Source organism: Chlamydotis macqueenii, chromosome 1, assembly GCF_036417535.1.
Source record: "Chlamydotis macqueenii isolate bChlMac1 chromosome 1, bChlMac1.mat, whole genome shotgun sequence".
Classification (NCBI taxonomy): domain Eukaryota; kingdom Metazoa; phylum Chordata; class Aves; order Otidiformes; family Otididae; genus Chlamydotis; species Chlamydotis macqueenii.
In genome coordinates, this window is record NC_141556.1 from 145,760,686 (window position 1) to 145,782,295 (window position 21,610).

Below are 21,610 nucleotides of genomic sequence, written 5' to 3' on the forward strand. Positions count from 1 at the left end.
AAATTCTCTTTCTAACAAGACTGTTAGCTACAAGAAGAGTCAAACAAAAATCCTAGAAAATACGCATCTGCATAAAGCAATCACTAGTCAAAGTTTCCAGACAAAATGCAAGGTGAAAAAGAAGTGATGCATCATGGCTGCTAACAAAGCCTATTACATCCTTTCTCTTACAACTTGAGCACATGTCCAGAAAAAAATGTACAGATTTTTTTTCATGCAAATATTTTCAGGTAGGATTAAACACTGTACAACATTTCACTTTCCTGTTTCTTTTTTAGTGAGCAGAACTAGAATGCTTGAAAAGTAAGAGCATTCAATCCAAGCAGAAGACAAGTGCTTCATGTTCTTCAAACAAAGCTCTTAGTCTGAATAAAGGAGAAAGTTTAATCACTTTGCTTAGTTAAGCTTGAACATTTAAGAAATATTTCTGGACAGGAGCTTTGAAAAATGATCTTTTTAATGTTTGTATGAAACCAAGGTGATCTAAACAAAGAGGCCTTTTTTCTCTGTGGGCGTCTTTTTTTCATCAAAAAAAAAGGCCTTCCAGTTCAAGACCTGCAGCATGAAGGAAAATACGCTGCTGTTGCTCAAACTTCATACACTATTTGTTTGAGACTTAATTCCTCAGAGCTGTCAGAACACCACCTTTCAGGAGTTCAAACCTTCAACCAGAAAAAAGAAGACATTCACAAACACCTTGGGACTCACAAGGAGAGACCTGGTTTGTATCAGAGCCGGCACAAAAGCCTTTTGCCACAGATAATTCTCTTACAGAGTTAATAGTCAGTCTAAAAACAACAACGTCCCCTAAGATATGCACTGTGGAGATAGCACTGTGAGTTTGAAACTTGCAGATAAGCATTTTTATTTCAGTTTAGTATCAAATGTTTCTACTGCACGCTTTGGCTATGGCCCAACGCTGCCTTGGTACCTGCTCATGCTGCGAGTGGCAGAGAGGGGCTCTCCGCTCAGAGCCGGCAGCGCCCTGCATTGCCCCAACACACAAACAGCCCTTCCACTTCCCCTTCCCCTGCCATTCTCAGCAAAGGAGAGACAGAGAAGGCGAAGGTCTCCAGTACAGACCCCTACAACTAAAACGTACGTGCACACACTACCCAGGCCCAGGCACTCCCTCCCTGCCACACAGGTTGCCTCTTTCAGCTGGTGTTAGTGGGACCCTACAGTTGTGCAATGACCACCTCACCGGGACATTGGGCTAAGTCACATTTCTCTGCTCAGCTCTAGTCCCACAACTCAAACAGCTGGTGCAACAGAAAAACAGCACCTGTACTGAGTTAGAAATGGTTTTCAGCAGAAAGCACGGCGTTCTAGATCCCAGCTACAGATTACTATGTTGAGCTAATCAGGCGAGAAGTTTATTCTCATACAGGCCCAAGAACCTAAAAATGGCTCTACCCAAGCTATACCATAGCAGTTCCCTTTCTGTCCTGCACTGGCCCATTTGTGTCCATAAAAAAAAAAAAAAAGTATCTTTTACAATCAGATCTAGACAACCACTGCTAATGACTCACTGAAGCACCATTACTAATCCGGGATTTATGCCATCATTTTTCAGTCAAGACTGATTAAAGAGATTTGGCAATACTGCAAACATAATTCAGCATCTCTGGCACCGTTTAGAAAGCTGTGATCACAGCTTCATGTGTATTAAGACTGGTGGCCATCTGCAAAATTTCATACTGATGCATCCAAAGAATATATATTCAGCCAACCATTTGAACTGCGGGTGAAAAAGACAGCTGGAAAAAGAAGAAGATAAGATCCAACAGAGTATGATTAAGCAAATACCCTGTTCTAGAGAGGCTAAAACTCCAGCATTAAAAATAGACACTTTGTGCAATGCTGTCTCAAGTGTTGCATACACATTTTATAACATCAAATTATTTTATTATTAACAAAACTATTAACTATTAACAAACTAAAATCCAAGACTTCTACTAAAAACGTAGACAACTGGTTTTGATACACCACACCTTAAAGCAATAATTATTTAAATGTGTTATCAAACTGCAGCGGTGTTTCTCCCCGACACTTCCTCTTTCCTTTCGACTTTGCCCGAAATCAGCACTCCAACAACAGCAGCAAACCCACATTGCTTCAAGCACCAAGAAATGGAAGCAGGATATAAAGTTAATTAACAGTGCAATATTAGAAGTTGTGGTATCAGCAAAGCGAAGGTGCAGACAGCAGCAGAATTTCTGTGACTCTTTACTAGTGAACTTGCCTCCACTGCCATCTGAAAGCCAACCTCTAGTGCTCTGAATATGGAAATTCAGTTAAAGCCTGGAGGTCAAACTGCTGCCAGCAACAGATTTCAGATTCAAGCAGATGGAAGAGAGAAGCTCCAGCTCCCACAGGTAGGGATTACTGCTGCTATAAGGGGTTATGCTTTATTTTGGAGAGTTTTAACACAGTTAGCAAACCCTTTTCAGAGGAAAAGTAGGCCAGTCAGCCTGACAGTGCAAACAAACGACAGTATCACATTTCCAAAGCCTTCCCATGTGTTGTGTGTTCCTCTCATCATCCCCCCATCACCACATTCTCCTGTAAAAATCATCTTCATGGGGACATCACAGACCTCCCACTTCAGCTTTATGCCTCTCCTGCTCTTCAGAGGGGAGACCACTCCCTTACTACTCAGCTTACAAACTTTGCTCACCATGTGTGTCACGGCAAGGATTTCCACACTGGCCGCTACTGCCAGGAACACTTCTCTTCTTCGGTCTAAACTCTGCCCTCATTCCCACCCACTGAACGTTGCAGAGGAATTAAGCATCCGATAAACACTATGTCATTACACACACATCAGTACCAAAATATAATTTTCAAATATGAATGTGACAGAAGAGGAGGTCTCTGGGAATGGATTTTTCTGAGCATCTGAGGCACACTGAGCCAGAAAAACAGGTCTGAAGAGCATATGGCAGAGTTTCTTAGTGTAAAATCAGAGGGACAAGAGCAGGACATGCCTGAAAGGCAACATAGAAAAGGGCTTTAGCTGGGCTGCCACAAGAGCAGAAGGATTATGAACTATCACAGTATTTTGGTAAATATGGGTACATGCTATATACACATACAGGCACGGTCTATTTTCTCACACAAATTGTCACTAGATATTATTTAAGAATACGCAAATGAACGCCCAGAACCATGCAAAAACCAACAAAAAACAAAACTACCCAGTCATAAAAAGGAAATATGTAGCTTTAAGTTCCTTTTCAGCCTTCTGCTACCTCCACGTTACCTTAATCACAGCGCCTGCTCTCAGACCTGTGCATCATGTCATTTAGGAGAAAACCAGGTCTACACTCAGATTACTTCCAACCACACATACCACAACAGGAAAGCACAAATATATCCTGCATCATTATATCATCTCATTTCTGTGTGCAAACAATAACCTCAGATAAATGCAAGACTCTATTACAAAGTAAGTCTGAAAAAAAAAAAAAAGCAAACAACAACAACAAAATATTTTCCCTACAGTTACCCACCTGCACAGTGCATTTAGACACCGTTAATCAAAGCCTTCCTCAACAAACATGCACTCACCTTGTAAAGGGATGCAACAGCTGCTCAAAAGTAAACAGGGAGGCGAGTGCCCGGATAGGCAAGGGGACTGATTTCCATTTGACAGCCTGGGAAGGCTTACACTTCAGGAAGGATGGGAAGCAGCTCGTCAGAGGCAGGTGCTGTTCCTCTGACCAGAACCAACTCTCAGGCTGCCTAGTCTGGCAGAGGATAGAGACGTTTCTTACTCGTGGGATGTCACTCTCCTATTTTGGTTCAGCAGGAAACAAAAAACCCTTTACATCCAACATGCTGTGGTACTCAAAGCTACCTGACAGAAAGGACTACAAGTCAACAGCTTAGGAATGCATCAAAGTTCCAGCTTCTACACACAACAGCCACAAAAACAAGTGTCTGGTCAGAAGTAAAAAGCTGTTCATTTGGGCAGAGAGAGAAGAAATTGGTATGTATCTTGGAGCTGATGGAAACAGGAAAGAGAAGATCATGACGGTGGATTACCAATGATAGGATAACAAGCCATTTCCTTGGTGTTGATGACTTGTTGAAGACATAGTCAATTGAGCAACCATGGTTTTATTTTTAAGTCATCTTTCTTCCTCTCTGGAAATTAACTACATTTGCGTATTTCTTTCTACCCACAGGGCAACCAGGAGAGAAGTTTTTATATTAGTAATCATTGTCACTAAATTCAAAGTATCTGAGATAGAGTATTTTAGGATAACCATGCAAAGTGAAATATTATTTTCATATGCATTGACTGCAATTAATATTTTTTTTTTATTTAGGTATCTGCAGTAGTCAACATGGGAACCTCATGTTTCACTTTCACGTTTTCTTTTTTTCTGTTATGCTTTAGGAGGCTGATCCTGAAATCACAGCAAATTCTTACCACTTAAAAATTCTACACGGCCTCTGTACTGGACCTTCTAACTCACCCTGTGCCTTGAAGATATTCCTTTCAAGCATTAGTTCAGTATTCTGAAAATTTATTGTGCAGAAGACTGCTTCTCCTTTCATTTTCTTTCTGAGAAATGCAAATCTCCTAATTTTTAGCCTTTCGGGTGCTTTCACTTTCTGACTGCTAATTCTGTTAATTCAGTAATACCAAAGTTCCCTCAGAGTTCATAGTTCCCCTTCCTTTTTTTTTCCCTTGTTTTTTTTTCTCTTTTTTTTAAGTCCTACTTCTTGCAGTTCTCTAAGTTATGCTCTCATCATCTTCAATCGTAATTCTAGAGGGTCTTTCATTATCTCCTTCCCACCAACTACATAATAAAAACAATGACAGATAAATTATATTTTCCTTATCTTCCCCATAAATTAATGTCAAGGTCTTTTAAAATCTGTTTGCCTAGTACTCATTCATATGGCTTTTCCTAATCCTGTCAAACTTTCACAAACAGCCCATGCCTCTCAATTTGTGCTCTGCAAGTGCTCTTTCTGTTCAGGTATCTCTTGCCACCTTCACGGCTTCACTGTTTCAAATGGTCTCAAATCTAGTCCAATCCTAAGCTGCAAACAGACCTGCAGCAATGAGAAAAAAGGGACATTGAAAAATACCCCCACTTCCTTCTACTTAGGGAACTAACATATTTTCTTCTTTATTCCCCAAGCTCTTGACACTTTTTAGGTGAACCAAAGCTCTCTTCCTTCCAGAGCCACATTATGTTACCCTCCCTACAGGCCTACATCTTCAGGGGCTCTCCAGCCCAGCTGCTGAACAATAAACAAAAAAAAGAGCAAGAATATAGATGGTTTTTTACCAAATTTTGCCTCCTCCCGTCCTTAGATGTCACAGTTTACATGTGACCAAGTGTTTGCAAGCCCTAATTTATAAATCTCAGTAGCAGATCCCAGATGGAAATGATTGAGGTACAACACGCTCTCAGGTCCTCAGACTGCCTCTGGGAGGGCACTCATCAGGACAGGGAGGTCACAGCACCAAGTATGGAAGCAGCCTGAAAATAAATGCTACCCATGAAGCACCTGGCTCAAAACCTCTAGTTCAGAGGCCGTCTAGGTTCTGATATCGCTCTGCTGCAGAAATATCACAAACTGGACTTACTTGCTTTTCACTAATTCTTCACTTTCTAAAAGTTCCAGGTAAATGCAATACATACAGATACTGATGTCGGCATCAAACCAGCATCCTGTGCATAATTTTGCACCACGAATCCCTAAGACAATGAACCATATACAATTACAGAAATCCAGATACATTTAGAAGTCCATATAAAAGTGTGTTTTGCCCATCCTCATAACTATGAAGAGATTTTGTAGAACCTCCAATAATTTTTCCATCAGGAATCATTGTTCCTTCTGACTATTTTACCCAAGTCTCACAACATTCAGCCTTTTCCTGAAAGCCTCAGGTCCTTGAAGTATGTATTACACACAGGAAAGGTGAGACCTTTCACCTTTCAGTGTCAGAATAGAGCTTGCAAACATGCCGTACAAGTCAACTCATAAAAAGGGCAGGACGTGTTAGTTCTTCAACACCATTCCCAGGCACAAAACATCTAAAGATGTTTTCAGGAAGAGTGGAATATGAGGTGACCACAGAGCATGCTGTTTTATGCAATATTGTCAAACGGGGGCCATCAAGATTGGGAGTTACCCTAAAAGCTCCCAAAGCTGGGAGACAACTATGAAGTCTACAGCAAGGAGTATTTCAACAACCCTCATGATTTTGAAGGCTTCCTGTGATTTCCAAATGCCCAAGGTCAATAACTATTGCCACATACATTCTTTAACATTCTTTTTCAACTGTTGCATGTAAAAGGCCTCACAACCTCCTTTGTTCAAGACACAATTACTCAAGACCTTATTTTACTTGAGACACAACCGCCATGGCTTCTCCTAAAATAACTTTTCATCAGATTCTCACAGCTAGCTTGAAAGAACTGTTTCCCTTTCCCCTCCTACGAACCCCAACCATATAGCTCACCAAGTGCCTGTCCCAAATGCAAGTTTCCAGAGAAGAAAGTAGGAAACTGGAGGGGGGAAAAGGTGCACTTACAGCAAAATAAATTTCCACCCTCAGACTGAAAGCTCTCAGGAGCATCCTTGCAGAAAAACTACTGTACCACTGTGTCTCTCCCCAGATCCTACCTCTCAGACGTGGAGTGGAAGGGAAGACAGGTTCCAGTAACTCCTGAGGTTAACTATCCCGCTTCTATACGTGTCAGTGGAGGGAACTATGTTGTTTGCTTTCCTTCTTCACACAGCAGCAGATACCCCAGGAGCAAACACATTCTGGGTTTTTAACACTCCAAAGCTAGACAGGAGCTGTTCAAAGCAACCCTGGACTGCTACAGCAAGATGGTACTACAACATCACTCTTCTGTTCCAAGAGTAAGAACTAACGTGTTACTTTATGAGCTGCAGTACCTCAAGCTAACTCTGAGGTAGGGGAGACCAGGGGGAAAACATCCCTTCAGAGCAGCGGGAAGAAAACAGAACAAGGAGGTAAGAGAACCACAGAAATAAAGAATTTTTATTCCTATGCCAGGTCTTTAGCCTCTGAAGCATCTATGTGAGACATGACCCTTACATAACAAAACATCAGAAGTTTTCACTCTTCCTGAGAAGGGAAATTTCACTATAAAACACTGATCCTCACAATTCATTCCCCACTAATTGTATCCCCACGTACCTGCTTTATTCTAGGACTGGAGAGCAGTGTTTTAAGAGCAGCTCTCAAAGTCTCCCTGTGCTTAGCAGCTAGTCTAATTGCTGAGGTGCTTCTACACAGCAAAGCAGAAGCCTCCATCCCACCAGCATCTCTTCTCCCAGGGCAGTATTTTCCTGCTGAGAAGTAACAGGCATTATGCACCCACAGAAAAGCAGCACAGTACATGTACCAAGAGCCAACAGTGACTCTGTGATGACTTCTAATGGCTTTATTTACATCCCACCAGTCCCTTTTTAGCAGTATGCTCATTCTACCTATGAGATTTTAATACAATCGCTTAGTTCACACCCAAGCCTGCAGGGTGCTGGAGTTCCCAGTTTGTGACAGCACCTGGGCACTTACTGCTGTACTGTAACTGGTGTACTTATGCTATACAATAGAATTGCTAAATATTTTATGTACGCACATTCATTCAATACATTAATCATATATTTAATATGAAATGTTCTCAAACTTGAATAGAGCACACATATCCAAAATTCTCATTGCAGAGACACTCACTATGGGAGCTTTCACATAGATTTCTCAGCTGACTGTATTTTGCTCTACTCTCTTTTTATATAGTATATAACCTTCCAGTCATAACCAATTGCTTGCTCCCAGCTGGGAAGCCTCTTGGGAACACAGAACTGTCACCTACCATTAATATACTAAGTGCAGAACATTTCAGACACCATGATAAGATATCACAAACAAAGAATGAAAGCTACGTGAGAACCTGATGTAGAATTAACAAGGTTTGTTCCATATCCATCTCTAGCTCAAGTGAAGCAGTAAACCTACAGCTCATGTTGGAACCCTGTGTCTCAAGCACTACCATAGCCATTAGTACTTCTAGCAGAAACACATTTCTTACTGATACTTCCTGGAAAGGGTAATTTTACTAAAATATAACTAACAGGAAAAAAAAAACTATTCTTGGGTAATCTGTTCTTGTCAAAAGAAACATACTGTAGAAAAGATTCAATCACAGCATATGTAGTTTTCCCAAGTCTTATAAACTTGGTAAGATGAAGTCTGTCTATTACTCAATGAAAAAAAACCCTAAGTAATGCAGACAACCTAGATGGCAGCAGCCACACATTTTGAGTTAGTCCTCAACAAATGCTTCCTTGCAGTTTTTTTGGAAAGGTCCATTGCCTAGGGAGAGAAATAGTTTTGGTATACATCAAAGCAAAGATGCACTTCAACATTTCCACCATTCTTAACAAAAGGGGAAGAGTAGGAAAGTCTCTGTTCACATTGAAAGCAGTTCCTTGCTACGCAAGATTTCTCCCATTTTCTAACAGACAAGTCATTTACATGCCATCACTAGTCCCACATTGTTTTAAAAATTTCTTATATGCCACTGCGTGCCAAATATTACGCTGCTGTGTCACTGCGCAATAGCTGAGACACATAGATCTACAGGAAGAGAATGAACAGTTTATCAAGCACTTTCTAATCCTTCAGCAAGAGAGGAGCTATCAGAAGGTGGGATCAGTAGCATCACCACCCATCATTACGGCTGCTCAACACCACTTCTTAAAAGCCTCCTGTTTTCAGTTGCTTACATTTCCCAAAGTGTGTGCCCAGAAATTTTTCATTCTGAGTGTTTGCCTCAGACTGATTTTCAAACAATAATCATTAGTCTCAGCTAAAACAGTTCATCTACTGCCAAGAGTAAGGACAAAAGGAAAAATGTTTTGCATAAATTTAAAACCCAACAAAAACCGGCAGTCTTTCCTTTCTATCCTAATCCTTTAAAAAGTCACAGTAAACACAGATCCAGTAGAGATTCACTCACAACTGAAAACTCCAAGGATGCCAAAAAAACTGAGTACTCTTGATTTCCACAGGTGACCTAACCGTGCATGCCCTGCGCTACAGGCAGACTCACTGCTCCAGCCCAAGGGGTTCAGAAAACAGTTCCTTTTGATAACCATTCAAAATCAGTTTGACCGAACATTCAACTGGGTCAACAGAATCTGTACCTGTAGGATAAACTTTCAGGAATAAGAAAGAAATACCAGATTCAAAAGTATGGGGAAAAAATGGCCAAACCGAAGGAGTAGAAGAAATATTAGATTTGCAGAGTAATACTGGCAAAGTTGGCTTAAAAAAACGAAGGCGTCAGAAGACCAGGACTGAGGTCTGGGAGTAGAAACAAGGTCAGAAATTACTTGGCTGGGAGGAAACACTGCAACAAAGAGCTAGGGAGCAGACAGGCAAGGGCAGATCAAAGAGACTGGATATGCAGCATAAAGAGGAAAACCAAGGGGGGCAGCGGCAACCTAAGCTGGCACAAAGAGGCTGGGAACCAACTGTGGGAACAGGAGGGATATTGACACAGACTTCAAGGGAGAACCAGCCTTCTTCTGCAGAAAGAACAAAGTACCAACAAATCTGGGGCGTCCAACTCGAGACATCCATGATTCAGCTTTGGACATACACAGTCTTTTACATAATATATGCAGAAACAGCTGGGAGGGCTCAGCAGTTCTGTAAAATTGAAATTAAATATTAAATTAGGCACCCAAAACCTGAGAAATATCGTACTGATCAATGGCAAAAGGACAATTTTTAAAGACTTGCCGTGCACCACAGAGGAACTGTGGGGAGTGGGAGAGTTGCATCCCAGGCCTCCAGAAGGATGCATCTCTCAATCAGAAAGCAACATTGTCTTCCTCATCCTTCAATTCCCTGCTTTGATCACTGTATAACTTCCAGTTTCTGTGACAAGTAAAGCCATTACACTCACTGATGTCCTTTACTGCATAGTTCATGCCCAGATTAGGCCCTTCCTGTGGACTAAATACAACACAGAAAAGTAGATCATCTAACTAAAGATTTAGCATAATTGGAATCCATGAGGCCAAACTGTGGTTACATGGATTGCTCTTTTAGAACAGCTGTTTTGTGAGCACTGTAGGTCATTTGTGGTTTAAAACGCTGTCTTCATGCCTATAAGTGTCTTGTTTGGATAGGCCAGCACTGCTTTCCATACAGCATAGAACCAACAGTGCCAAACACTTCCCCAGATCCCACAAATGATGACAGACAGTCCACTCACACTTTGGGAGCAAAAGTGATGATCAATAGAAAACCTCAAGAACCATGTTCATCCATGTTTCTAGAAGTATGCGACTGGACAGCAGAGCAAGTTCACGAGTCCGCAGGGAGTTAAGTGTCACACAACAGTACCTCCTAGTTTCCAGCTGTGATATCGACTTTTAAACATGGCTAGGCATACATGACTTTTCTACTGATCTTATTATCTACTGGTCTCATATTAATTGTTGCTATATCTGTCTGTGTGATACTGTACAATTTTGAACTTTAAAAACTGACCCATGAAAATTGTAAGGGATAAGATAGCCACGATACAATTCTCTTGTGCAGATAATGTCCATATTCACATAGCACCTGAGAAATGCTCCACTGACTTCTGGACCTGGACAGGAAGACTTATGTGAAATTTCGCATTTTATAGTAGCATCTTCCACAAGACAATACACAAGCATCTTTTTTTAAACAAATTTAATAAACATTTAATAAATTCTGATATTTATAGAACTGCTATCAGAATTAACAAAGCACTAACACTTAGTGCTTTATGGTAAAAACGTAAGAGAAAAATGGCACACTGAGCTCAGTAAGTCGCTCTGGTGACTGAAGATATTACTACGCTGCTGTTCAAGTTTACGGCCTCCCAAGCAAAGTCAATGGACCAGATCAAGTGAACACTTTTCAGAAATGTCAAACCAACAGTTTAAAATAAGCTGCTGAACTTTGCACTAAAGTTGCTGAAGCGCAGGCACACATTTCATTCCACCTGCCCTTTCCAGCCTAGTGAATGTGAGAAGTAGCTACAGGATCAAAAGAACTGTTAGTAGCAAGACAAAATGTAGCAAGATGTACAGAGAAATCCAGGTGGGTAAGGGGAAAAAAAATAATAATTAGAGAGTTTATCAATAATTACTTTTATTCTGAACAACACTGAAAAAGATCAAGTTATTTTTCAACAAACAAGTTGTTTTTCAAAAGAGCACTACGAAAAACTAGAGGCTTAGCAAATTATGAAAAACTATTCCCTTAACATTGGTAAACACAGAGAAAATGCAGAAAAAGAGTTGGAAAAAGAACAGAGGAGACTCTAAGCAGGCAAGTATTTTTAAGACACATTATACAAAGCAATTTAATTCTGAAGTCTTATTATAACTTTCAAATATTGGACAATTCTTGAAAAATTATTCTAAAGCCTGAATCCAAACTTCAGACTGCCAAGGGTTAAGGCTCGAAACAAACACAAACCGGAATTATAGAAAGATCCAATGCTTAACCCTGGCAGTAAGCCCAGCACCACACTTTCCCCAATACAATAGATTTAATGACAGAGAATGAGTGGAAGAACAAATTCTCAGCAAATCTAGTATCCTCTGTACCTCCACTGTTAGACATAATTTCTACCTTAGAGACTCTTCCTACTCATTGCAAGAAGAAATTCCAGGCACCAAATTATTTCTAAGCACAGTTCATTTTGCTTGCACATACTTCTGCAGCTGGGAGGAAGTTATAGAAAACTCAGTGATATGACAAGCTACTGCCAGGTAAAGAAGCTATTCAAGCACAGACTTAGTCTGGACTACTTAGCCTTGTAAAAAAGGAAGGAACTGAGGACGTGCAGAGGCATTCACAGGCAATGGTTTTATTTGTAGAATTCTGTATAGTTTGCTACACTGCAGTAAAGGTACCTTAACTATAAACTGTCTCAAGGAATCGAGGTGCGCCGCTTCCAAAGATCTGCAACATCTGTACATACACACTTCCTATAATTAGTTATATGGTGGAAACAGTAATTGTTCCTTAAAAAGTTTACATGGGTGGTAAAACATACCATTTTCTTCAGCAAGATGAAAACAGCAGTGCTTGTGAGAGCAGATGACCCCAACTCCTTTAAAGCATCTTATCTAGCAATGGGAGTTAGCAGCACGCAAACCCCGTACCAGGCCGTTGTCTGCAGGTTCTCATTCAGAGCGGTACAGCTCCGCTCACTTCCCATGTGCTCAGGTTCAGGATGCATCTGCCAGGGAAGCCCAGCTCCAAAGCCTAGCCCATGCTCTTGCATTCTCTCCAAGCACACCCCAGCTGAAGCTACAGGTTCAGAACTCCTCCACTTTTTTTCAGAAACTACAACTTTAAAGTGCTCCACTGGCAAATGCTAGGAAACATAGATGAGAAACACACTGGATGCATTTTTCTGTCACTATCCCTCCTCTTTTCTCTGTGGGCCATTTACTCTCTCATCCTCCCCGCTCTTTTCCCTTCACTTTTCCCACTCCTTTTCTCCCATGCTACTCCTTTTCACCTTGCTCAGTTATCTCCTCCACAAAATCTGTTCTGTCTGCAACAAACTGGGAGAACAGAGCTGTATTCAGAGTGCGTCATCTCTCACACAACAGGCTTCTCTGTTAGCATGGCAGAGCAGTAGGCCACAAACAAGACGCAGGCCTTTGCAAGAAATATAAGAACATCAGAGGGGTTACACTCTTACGAGTGGGCTAGGTCACACATAACACATAACAGCTCAAGAATGTCAATGTCTTTACCAACGTATTCTGCTGATTTCCTACAAGGTCTTAGCGGCATCTCACCACTGTATGCAATGAGTACTTTTAGTCAATACAGACGCACATTCACAAACCTCGGAAGAGAAATCTTTCATCATGTATTATAAGCTGCACCAAAAGTCTCCTTCACTTTTGATCAAGAACATCAACTTCCCTGGAGATTAGGGGGAAAACTGTGTTACTCTCTTGTATTTCACCAAGATGGTTTTAGCTAAGTTAGGATGTACCTTGGTACTTCAGTTTCTCTATTTACTACTTATTGTGTATTTGGTTAAAAAAATCATACATTCAGGAAATTCATGCTCGATGGAAGTATAAACAGGCAGGGACAGCCTTCTTGATGAGTGAATACACTTTACTGCAGCTTTCACACGTTGTTTTCAAGAAGTGCTAATATATTTCTGCAGCACTGGCACCTCGCTTTCCTCTGCGAGAGACAGAGAAGTGGCTGGCTCAACAGGCTGACAGAAGCAGAAGCACAATGTCCACCTGTGCTGCAATGTCACTAACGCCAGTTTCCAAAACAGGGAAAACACAGCAGTAACTGCCAGGGAAGTCCAGGGAGTTTGCCTTCCACTATCTCGTGCACGCTTCCCTTACTGCGTGCCATACAAACCACAAAAGCCAGCTATGGCTCTACTACTCCCCAGGGCAGCCAAGACACATGCCCTCCTCTTAGTCACGTCCTTAACTTAAAAATGTCCCTGTTATTCACCTTACTTCACTTGGTCCGTGCTTCATTCTCAACCTGCTCTGCCCTGGTTGCTCTTTGGTTTTGCCTTACACACTGCCAATCTGCGGTAACACTTCTCTTACAGCAAGCAGACCACTACAGCGAGCAAAACATGAGAAGCAAAGAAAGGAGAGTGGTAGGCAGTGGGACATGGCTGGGAAGCAGAAAAGGGAAAATGCCCCTTCTGTCTGAAAGCCAGAAGAATCAACTTCATCTACAGTTAAGAGCTTATTATATTCGCTTTAGCAGCAATAGGCATGACTTAAACACATTTGAGGCTTTGCCTATCTGCCTGACTGATGTGGGTGAGGTAGATACACCCCAAAGCTTTCTCCTTCCAAGGTCAACAACATTTTCCAACAGTATTTCTGCAAAGGATGTCTGTTGGAGATTTAGGTAGATAATCCAACAATAGAGAGGAAATTCAGTTTGTCAGAAAAGAAACAGGAAGGGAAGTGACAAGCAGAAGCAAAGAGCACGTAAGAGAGCTCTGAGCAATGCTGCCTGCATTACTTGATCTCCTATCTCTCTTCAAGGACAACAGGTATCTAACGTCATCTCCAAGCAAGGCAACTGCTCTCCACATCCAGGCAAGAAATGGGGAAGTTTTTTCCAATAAAGTAATCTACAAAGGGAGACCAAGAGGCATTCTTACATTCTAAAGGTGCATCTCATGCACTAGCAACTAGGTAATCAAAATTTTCTGTAACAAAGCACATGCCAGAAGCCTGAATTAAATCTTAACAAGGAAACAAGAATTGAAGGGGATCCTTGGCCTTCTTATTTTCCTTCCTAATACCAGTACAATAATTCAGAGATTAAGGAGCCCAGAATGCATAGGAAACAGAGCAGCCATTTTCCTAGCAATCATTTCACTCCTCAGGAAGAACTTCTTCCATTTAATACAGCACCTGTGCAACCAGACTGGACTTGAACAGGTCTAAGAGATGGCTGAGAATGTCCAACCTTCAACATATCTGAGACTTTCAGACTGAAAGTTCTACTACCTTAGTAGGGGTATAGCCTTCTGGCTCAGCTGATGGCAAGTGAGACAGAAGTAAACAAGTTTCTGCAGAGGTGTGATCACCACCTTCAGTAACGGAGCCAAACGCCCTCTGAAGATCACGTGGCTCCTTTGCCACACTTTGGCAGGGTTCTTTGTTTCTCCACGAGTCCCTACAAGCTACCACCCACTACAGATTAAGTTAAAATTAGCTCATTAAAAACAAATTAAATCACAGGCAAAGTTGTCACGTACCAAGAAAAATGCATCAGTCTAGATACGGATACTTGAAAACAGCACTGAAAGCATGATTTGCTAACAACTTGGTACTGCCAGCAGGGAGCAGTGAATAAAAGAGGTCACAACCACCTCAAAGTTTGGAAAGTGCCAGAAATTCTAAATTTAAGAATACTGAACTTCAAGTCCTTGCCAGAAGTACTTATGTCTCCCCTCACATTTGCTCCCAATGAGAGAGAGTCAGTGACTTGTGAAGAAATAGGCAAGATGCTGCATTCCCTGAGAGGGCCGGCCCTCTGAGTTAGAATCATAGAATCATAGAATTGTTTGGGCTGAAAGGGACCTTCAAAGGTCATCTAGTCCAACCCCCCTGCAAGGAGCGGGCACATCTTCAACTGGGTCAGGTTGCTCAGAGCCTCATCCAACCTGGCCTTGAATGTTTCCAGAGATGGGGCATCCACCACCTCTCTGGGCAACCTGGTCCAGTGTTCCACCACCCTCACTGTAAAAACATTTTTTCCTGATGTCTAGTTTGAATCTACCTCCCTCTATTTTAAAACCATTGCCCCTCGCCCTTTCACAACAGCCCTTGCTGAAGAGTTTCTCCTCATCTTTCCTGTAGGCCGCCTTTAGGTACTGGAAGGCCGCTATCAGGTCTCCCCAGAGCCTCCTCTTCTCCAGGCTGAACAGCCCCAGCTCTCTCAGCCTGTCCTCGTACGAGAGGTGCTCCTAGAAGCAAGGTAGCCCACTGAATTAAAATCTTCAGAAGCAGGAAAAACCTTAATAAGTTTTCAAATTAAGAGCTTTTTTTCTTTTTTTTTAAAAAAAAAAAAGGCATTAGTAAACAGTGGTACCTCAAGGGGAAACAAATAATCTTGTTTCCAGGACAAAAAGGTTCTGCTAGCTCATCTCCCTTGCTTTAGAGTCTGGGGGCATGCAAACACACAAGAACCTCTGCTTCTGTTCTTTAAAAAATAACCCAGCTAGCTCTCTACTCCCGTTGTAGGCTAGCTCGATACTACAGACTTCTGCAGAAAGAATTATATTGGCCTGCAGATGGAGAGCTACTGTCAACGCAGAGTGCTCAACTGCCCAGGCAAAAGCCCCTCTACCGTCTATGCAGCACAAGCAGCCCATGCTGAGCTTTGACAAGCATATTTTGAGTTTGCTCATTGTATGGGGGAATATGTATGCCACTGGGACAAAACTACAACTTCACACCGCGCCATCAAAGCCAAGCAAAACGGATGATGGTGCATCGGTACTGCAAAGGCAGCGCAAAGGCATTTCAACTATATTTCACAACCATACTCTAGCTTAATAAATGGGCAAAAATCTGAAATATGCACCAAACTAAACATACAATCTGTTTCCTTTTAAGGCTTCTCTACATAAGAAAGGAATCATAAAAGCTGGTCTGGAATAAATTAAGGCAGGTTAAATGTTCTTAAACATCCTATCACTTTCCACAGCACACTCTGCTCACTAAGCTCTGCTCTTCAATTCCCGTTCCCCAAATGGCAGCATCGCTGCCAAAAAAGCGGAGCTCACCAAAGAGCACGGGTGCACCACGCGTCACCAGACAGCAATCACAAATGGAGCCTCAGATCTTATCTTTTTTCAGACTCCTGCTAGTGACACTGAAGGGACAGTCCCACCTCAGGACGGGGACCTCCTGCACCCACGAGTGTTTTTTGAGCAGGAGAGCGTGTGGGTGTGCATGGAGGACACCGCGCTTCTGGCGGTCCTGTCCACCCCACCCGGCCTTGGGGTCACCCCGCCACCGCACCGGCAAGCGCGGCAGATCAGACATTTCGCAGGGACGCGGGGCCTGCCAGCCCCGCTCTTCTACAAACCCACACACAGCCATGGAAGAAGCATCTGGGCCAATACTGAAAAGCACGGATCTCGTAAAAGCACCTGCAAACAGGAGCGCACAGGAGCTTTCAAGCACCCCCTTAAGTATCAAAAGCAATACTGTCCTTTCTCTCTCTTTTTTTTTTTTTTTTTTTGGATGTTTCGCTCTGGCATCTCTTCCCGAGCCGGCCGTTCACACGCCCTCACTGACACGCGGCAGCCCGGCGCGGCTGGCGTACGCCCGCTGCAGCCGTTAATCAAAGCCAAACGCCACACAACAAACCCGAGAACGCTGTCACACACGGCCGCCCGCCGCAGACAACAGCTATGACCGAAACCGCGGAGCGAAGCCAAACCCCCGGTGCCAGGGCCTCCCCAACATGGGGGCTCGCCGGTGCGCGCCCGGGAGGGAGGCCGGGCCGGGCCGGGCCCTCTCAGCGGCGGTTGGCGACGCGGCGGCGCTGCCCCCCGCCCAACGGCCGCTGTCAACGGCGCCTCAGCCGTATGAGACCCGCCGGGCCTGGCCCCCGCCCGCGCCGCGCACCTTCTCCCCCCCCCCCGCTCCCTCCCCAGAGCCCGGCGGGCCGCCTCTCGCTCACCTCCGCAGCCCCGGTTCGCCGGGCACAGCCCCGCGGCAGCCGCCGGCCCCGCAACTCCCAGCGGCTCCGGCCGCCCGCCCGCTCGTGACGGCACCGGCAGCGGCGGCCCCGCCCCGCCGCTGGGCCCGGCCCCCTGCGGCCGCCGCCACCGGCGGGCCCCGCTGCTCCGCGCAGGTGGGGAAGGGAGGGCGGGCGGCAAGTGACGGGGACGGAAAGCGCGGCCACGGCACGGCTGGCATCGCCCCCCTCCCCCCCCCGCCGCCGGGTCTGAAATAAACGTGTTTTCAGTACGCCTCCGGTGAGCCCGGGCTCGCCTTCCGGCCTCCGTGCCAGCCCGCCGCCTGCTTTTTCCTGCTTTGTCATCTCCGACTCCCAAGGATCCAAAAATACAGAAACCGGGCTTCTCTTCTATCATCATCTGCAGTCAGGAATCAGGGGGGTGTGAGAAAGAAATTGTCACGGGTTTAAGAAGTACCCGCATCGCAGCTATGAAGCTTGGGCCAAATAATTTGAGATAACAATCCCGGGTTTTTTATTTTCTAATAAAAACGTCAGCGTGTTTCCTCATCCTTACTGTCCACACTTGAAGTCGCTTGATGGCTGGCTCAACCAGCTCCATCTGTTGAAACCGCGGCATAGCTGGAGCCTGGGCTCCATTTCTTAACCAATTTCTGTACCACACCGAGGGATCTAACTTGCTCAAGCAGTGTTAGGTGTAACCTGAAAGAACGTAGGAGGTCACAGTCCGACTCCGGCTCATTCCATTATTTTTACATGTTGCACAAATGCCAAGGGGAAGGCAGGTTACTCACAAGCCACCCTGCAGGAACTCCTGGCAGGTATGCGAGGAGCTCCAGCGCATAGGAAACACACAGAGGTGGGGAATCGGTGGGACACACACAGACACGCCGGTCTGGAAGCCTCCAGGCAACCGCACATGGCCTGTGGAGGACTGCAGCCAAGTACCAGCTGAGTCAGTCCCAACACCACTCCAGTGTAAGAATTTTAATTTGCCTGCTGCAGATCCCCAGTGCTGGAAGCTGCCAGCTCAAGTCCTCAATATGATCTGAATTTGCATGGAGATGCCAAGAGATGCAGATTGAATTTTTCATTTTCCTTTCCACCTGTCAGTGGTGAAATTCCATTTTCAGCTGGGTGACAGGACTCATCCAAGCACTTCCATTCCAAAAAACTCAGACAGAACTTACAGAGGAGAGCTTGTTTTCAACGCCTAGTCAAACATGGGATTTTTATCTTTGGTCACAGTTTAGCACAAAGCTAATGCCATGTTTTTAAACAAAAAGGAGACAGAAAATAGGAGTTCCTCAGCATACCATGCAAGCTTAAAGCCATCTTCTCATAAAAATGTTAAATATACTTCACCAGAACAGGCTAGAAAGTAAGTAGACACTATCACTAGCACCCTTCAATTTGGATGCAGAGTCTGAATACAGGGCCAAGAGGCACAAAACATTGTTATTTATTTGCAGCTGATGACAATTTTAAGCATCATCAACCAAAATACGACCTTTTAAAAACAGCAGGCTCTGTCTCTCCACCAAGGATCCTGGAAGAACGGTGTTCACTGATGCTCCCTTAGCATCAGTAAATCGAAACAGCATTAACAGCCCACAGACAAGAAGGGCACTTATGTTGCGCCAGAGTTGAGAAAGGACACAGAGAACAATCAGGTTACTTACAGGAAGAGCAGTCCAAGCCATCCAGGGTGAAGAAAGAGAAAAGCCGACAGGGTAAGAATGGATAGGGTAGGCAGGTTTTTTCTTTTCACTTTCCTCACTTTTTGGTAAGATTATAGATTTGATTAAGAAAACTTAAGTAACAAACCTCAAAAACTAATTGTCAGAGGTCAGCTGTATTTGAGCAGGGGTACTTGGAGAGCTGCTCTAGGACCATTTCCAGGTTTAAGACTATTCAACATTTTTCTCAGAGATGTGGAAGCATGTATAAGCTCATTGCTGATTATATTTGTGGATAACACAAAAGCTGGCATTACAGCGAATAAAAGAACTGGACCATCCTGTAAGAGCTCTGGAACTGTTGATAAAGCATACTGTTCAATTTTTTTTTTTTTTTTTAATAGCCAAACCTCAAGTTAAACATTCAGGAAAAGAATACAAAGCTGTACCTTGAAGACCAGGAAAACAGCAGACTGAAAAACTATTGACTCTGAAAGAGGCACCAGGGTCATAACGGACAAGGAATTGAACACGAGATCCCAACTTCACACTGTGACAAAATGTGACATGCATCTTGAAAGCACAATCAATAGTGTACAAAAAAAGAAGAGGGGATTTTACCCATAAATAGATCACTGAAAAAAAAACCCCGTAACAGTGGTTTATCTCCTTCTTAAAAGAAGATTACAAATTTGTGAGGAGACTAAGGAAGACAGGCATAAAACACGATTTTAGGACATCAGTCCATCCATTTAATCAAAAAATACTGAGTGTTTTTTTTTAGTTTTAAATGCACTCCCAGCAACAAAATACTACTGACCTCTTTTGCAGAGCCATCCCTACCTCCCTTTAAGTGGAAGCAGAAGTCAAATTCCAATCACAAGACAGACATGCACTTTCAACAGAGGGATTACTAGCTATTGGAAGACACCATCAAATGAAGACATCGATTGCATTTTATGCCTTTCTCTAGCCTAAAAACTTAACCTTCACGGGAGGTCAGACCAGATGAAGGGTGTTAAACTCTCTTACCTTAACTGCTAATATAAGCAGGAAGAAAGGGACACATCATTGGATGTCCAGTCTCAGCTGGTACAGGGCTTCATGTAGTCTGTTTTTACACTGAGCAGTGCAAAATTTTAGACATCTGATAATCAGTTTCTATTTACCCTCATATTCCTCAGTACGCTAGCGATCTGATGACCTATAACCGATTTCTTCTCACTCTGATTTCCAGAAACCATCCTGCTATAGCCGTTAGAGAGGTATGGCTGATACAGAATCAAAAGCCTGAGACAAGCAATATCTAACAAATATTAGACCTCTGTGACCTACCTACTAGAAAGACTTCAAAACTTGCCTCACCAAAAAAGTCTTAAAAATTCCTGCCATAAATTGACAGAAAAAATTCTATATTCCTCATCCTTCATTATGATGAGGGACAACGCCATAGAATTTTACAGCAGCACAGCTGATCATTGGAATTACGAACCAACTTCTATATTCACTATTTTGGCACATGAAAGCTTTCATCAGGACAAACAAATCTCAGTTTGATATAACAAAATAATTTAAATGTTTATCTACTAAAATACATTATTATTTTAAATATATCACCTGGTACTGATGTAGTTAAGCAGCTATTAAAACGCTAATCTTGTTGCTTCTTCTCCTTTCAATGTTTAAGGACATCATTAATCAACCCACTGTAAATCCTGAAAATAAAGCATACTTCACTTCAAGAAGCCACACTCTAGTTTACAGAATTTTTTTCCTACAGAGAATCAATCAAGTCATCATGGAGTGTACCACTTAGAGAAATAACTGGTTAATAATTTTCTGAAGATACTTGCAGCAAAACCATGCCACAGACAAAACAAGCCAGCGTGCACATTTGGAAAAAAGATCTCAAGGTTTCTGGTTACTACCCTGTCAAGTAGAGTTTATGATAGAAATTAAACTCTGCCATGCTGTTCAGCTTTAGACACTCAGATATGTATTTAGAATAAATACACATATTCTAAATGACCACACATCAAGTACTAAGGCAGCATGAGTACTTGTGAAATTCATCATGTCAACAAAGCTGCTACAGTTCGGTATTTCTAAGTTTTCCAACCAAAGGCTTAAACAACAGATAGTGCTTACCACCTACATTCTGTGCCTGCATTTTTAGAAGATGATTTCACTTTAGCGCTCTTCTTACGAGCAGAAGGTGTCAGTCTAGTTTGTTCTGGGCTTCCACTGAAATAACAACATTATTTGAAAAGTTTGCTTTGAAAAAAAAGTGTAACATCCAACCTGCTACTCCCCAGAAACTTAAAAGTGAAGAGAGAATACACAACCAATTTTTTATGCCAACCAGTGAATAATCAAGCTCTTTGTAATATAAATGCAAGCATTTTGGAAGGACAAAAGCTTTTGAAAGTGTTTGGTTTTTTTTAAGGCACTTTGTCTTTCCTTTTAAGAGGCAGAAGTTAAACAACAAATGCATGCATACTTGCTAAACACCAACCCCTGTCTCTCACTGTTAAATATATGTACACATGGGCCTTCATTAAACAGATTCTGATCACACAATACGGTTATCACTTTATACTAAATTGAAAGAACAGAGTTAATGACCTAAAGA

General features: G+C 42.9%; 1 protein-coding gene across 8 annotated transcripts in view; it reads right to left on the reverse strand.

Annotated features, from left to right (window-relative positions):
• The window catches only part of INPP4A (inositol polyphosphate-4-phosphatase type I A), a 123,594-nt gene extending 106,261 nt beyond the window's left edge, over positions 1-17,333 (reverse strand). For 4 of the 8 annotated variants that reach the window (XM_086769147.1, XM_086769139.1, XM_086769131.1 and 1 more), the window contains exon 1: positions 17,282-17,332. The gene's annotated coding sequence lies outside the window, so the exon portion shown is untranslated. Of the gene's footprint in view, positions 1-17,281 lie in introns of all 8 variants that reach the window. The other 4 variants (XM_086769171.1, XM_086769163.1, XM_086769106.1 and 1 more) reach the window with 3 other exon arrangements.
• Positions 17,334-21,610: the final 4,277 nt, after the last annotated feature.